Below are 3662 nucleotides of genomic sequence, written 5' to 3' on the forward strand. Positions count from 1 at the left end.
ATTAGTGATGTATCACGTTAATTACCAGTGTGATCTTAAAATGGTTGCAGGCCCAAGGAAAATTAATGGAAATCCAAATTCTAATTATGTGGCTGGTGTTAAAGAGTTGAACTAAATACCCAGGAAGGGAAATTGGATGATAATGTGGAAATATGCTACATTTTCTGGCTGCTTCTGGTTATTGCATCATGAAGCCTAATAAATGCATTAGCAGAGATACCGCTGGAGGATGATCTTTGGGGAGACAAAGGGGGGGACGTGTGGTGGTGCCTGAGATAACTGCGAAAAACGGTGAAGAAATTCCAAGATCCGCTAATTTTGCTCCATCTTTGCCCCCGCCAGGGAACGCTTGCCCCTGCCCGACGGGTATGGGCCCAGCCCCGTGTGCTGGGGTTGTGCAAGGAGGAGAGAGCCGGGAGTCCGGGGGGCGGGATCGGGGAAACCCCCGGAGCGGGGTTGCAGCAGCATCGCCGTGGGCCGGCTCCCCCCGCCTGCCCCCGCCACGCCTGGGGCGTTGCCCCGCTTGCAGGTGGGGAAACTGAGGCACGGACACACTTCCCTCCGGGCTGCACCTCCCTGGTCCCCCTCCACCCGCCCCGGAGTCACCCAGCAATCACACATGGAGGACTAATTAATTATCACAATTAAGCTTTCGGGACCCGGGGTTGAAACCCGGGGGGTTGCAGAGAAAAGCGGGGGGGGGGACACGACACCAAGTGCGGCAATGTGTGTCGCGTCCGACCCGCGCGTGTCCCCGGGGACGTAGGGCAAAACCACCTTCCCGCAGGCTTAACCCTTCCCTCGCCGGCGGTCTCGGGGTCCCGGGTTTCAGCTCGAAGATCTCAGCCTCATCCATCACCGAGTTAAAAAAAAAAAAATCAAGAGGGAAACCAATACAGACAAACACATCAAGACTCAAGAGTGGCGACCCTTGGAAAAGGCAGGGTCCAACCAGATATGAATCATTTTTCTTTGCATACTTTAAAGGAATTACTAGTGATATGCACGGCTGTCACTGCAAACTACATTTATGGATTTGCAAGTCATTTCCATAAATCAGCTGCATTGGATCCATCAGAAGAGCAGAGCCCGGCGTCGGTGCGAAGATGATGGAGCTCTCTTTGAACGTATAATGAAGTGTTCCAAGGGCTGCAGTTATTTTTCTGCTTGTTAAGGATTTTTTTTGGAAGGGGGAGGGGGGCTTTTTCGAATTTGATTTTAAATTAAAACGTCGCCAAGAGATGTTTTATTGGTGATCACCCTTATGATAAATTTATGCTTCAATAATTACTTTTCACGGGATATCGATTTCCTCTGGCAAAAGCCTTACTCCCTCCTTCCCAACCCCTGTCTCCCATTTCCCGAACAAGGCAGCATTCCCCCACCGCCCCCCCGAGTACGGCTCCGCAGGCAGAAGCACGGGTGGGGCTGGGGGAACAGAGCGGCCACGGCGAGGAAGGGAGCGAGGAAGCGGCCGAAGTTCATGCGTGAGCCGCCGCCGTGCAGCCGCGCAGCCCGACGGCCGGGGGAGCGCCGTGCCGGGTCCCTCTCCGCCCCCCAGGCTCCCCCCAGACCCTCCCCGGGTTCAGCGGGGCCGTAGATGGCGGGGGGGCTTCCCGGGACTTGGTGGGAGTCCCTCAGAGGGATGCAGGCAACCTCCGAGGCTGCAGCAAAACCCCACTGCTCTGAGGTGTCCTGACTGCTGGGTAGACGGTCTGCTGCTCCACAGCCCCCCCCGGCCTCCCTAAATCCAGAGCAAACCTCCCCGTGAGAGAGTGCAGTCGGTCCCAGCAGCCTGCAAACCAGGGGAGTCCCTGTGCCCCCTCCCCTGGCACAGGGGAAAGCTCAGCGAGGGACTGCCCCCTCCCGCTGTGCCCCCCAGGGCCCATGCTTGCCCCCGCTGGCTGGGAGTCCCCACGTACCTCTCCTGGTGCCCGGCCTGGGAAGGGGAGCAGGCAGGGCAGCACATGGGAAAGGGAAGGTCTCACTGCACGGGGGCCATAATCCCCAGGATTACAAGTGCTCTGAACGGTGTCCCAATCTGCAAATGCACCCTCCACCAGGGACCCAGCTGCCCCCCCACCACCACCACCCACAGCAAGCCCACCCTCCCCAACACCAGTCCCACTTCTCTTTTCTTACAGACCCACTAACCTGCTGTTGGAAACACGTTCAGGGCACTCAAGTAGATGCAGAGGGTCCGTGACGGGTTCATAGCCCAAAGCAATGCCAAGGCCACGCCAAACCAAGACCAGCTTGTTGCACAAATGCTCCTTACCTTCAAAAACATAATTATTACAACAGACTGGAGTTTTCCAAGATGTTGAATTCATCCAAATAAATCACTTGTGATCCGTCCTTTCCTGACAAAGCCAATATTCCTCTCAGCTCCCCCCCCCCCACTCCATTTATTATGGAAATAACTTTCCCCTTGGAAGGGACTCACACTGTGCTCAAGAGGACAGAGTGGCAAGAACAGGAGGGGCAGGGCAAGTCACTGCAGAAACTTCGAGCCCATGCCGATTCCCCCGCAGGACCCGTTCACAGGCTTTTCCTCTCTTTACACTATTAGGTGGCTGCTATTCTCCTTTCCCTCAGAAGGGAACTCAGGAGGAGTTTGCTGCTGTTAGCAGCTCATGTCCTAGCTCCCACAGTAAAAATTGCAGGTACTGACATGTGGGTGGATGGATCATCTTGTCCCCTATTTGGTTTTTATTTTAAAGGAGGGAATAGAAGAGCACACAGCGCTGTCCCCATGCCCAAACCCTGACCACCAAAACCAAGTGCTCCAGCAGCCGGTCAGGGCAGGGTTACCATCGCCCATGCACTGAGAGCGAGGGGAGGCCTCTGAGCATGAACAGAAAAGCTGCGATGGCAACCCAGGACGTGAGCAGAGCCCGGGGCACCCTGCACACCCCTGCCTTGCCCCGGGCCGGCTTTGCAGCGAGGCTGGAGGAAGCAGCGTGCACCCTGCAGTGGTACAGCCTTGGCCAGGCATGGGGGATTCCTTCCAGCTCCTTGTGGTACCCCTGCTTTTAGCTGCCACGGGGCATGGGAAGGAATACCCTTTTTTTTTTCTCTGGAGTGTCCCTGGTAGATACTACCTTTTAATGCAGCTGGGGCCAGTCATTGCTCCCCAAATTCCTGTACACTGCCAAAGACAGAGCAGCCACAGTACTGACATGGGCACAAGCTGGAGAGCTCCAAATCCACCACAGAGTCCAGGGCAAAAACTGGACCCATGAGCAGCTGGGGAGGCAGAATGGGCTGTCCTGTCCCATTCCCTCTCCCCTCAGCTTCTGTTAAGTGTTGGCCTTTGCTCTTGGCATGACCCAAAGTGCCGCTGTCTCGCACCAGCCCTTGGCCACCTCCTGCTCTAGGTGCCTCCTCGGCAGGGCAGGCCGAGCCGCCAAGACCTCAACTTCAGGCTGCCTCCCCTACTTACCGCGTTGATTAGCCCAGGCTGCTAATTTTCCTGCCTTACCGGTACCCTGCTTCAAAGCCACCGCTTCTCCATGCTCACATCACCACATCCCTACGACAAACCCGTGGGCATCCCAACGCCGCTTTGCTCTGGACAGTGGAGGAGGAACCTGGGACGGGGGGATGCGAGGGGAGTCCCTGCCCCTCTCGGTGCCGCTTCCCCCCTTCCCCGGCGCGGC

This window comes from Calonectris borealis, chromosome 7 (genome assembly GCF_964195595.1).
Source record: "Calonectris borealis chromosome 7, bCalBor7.hap1.2, whole genome shotgun sequence".
Classification (NCBI taxonomy): domain Eukaryota; kingdom Metazoa; phylum Chordata; class Aves; order Procellariiformes; family Procellariidae; genus Calonectris; species Calonectris borealis.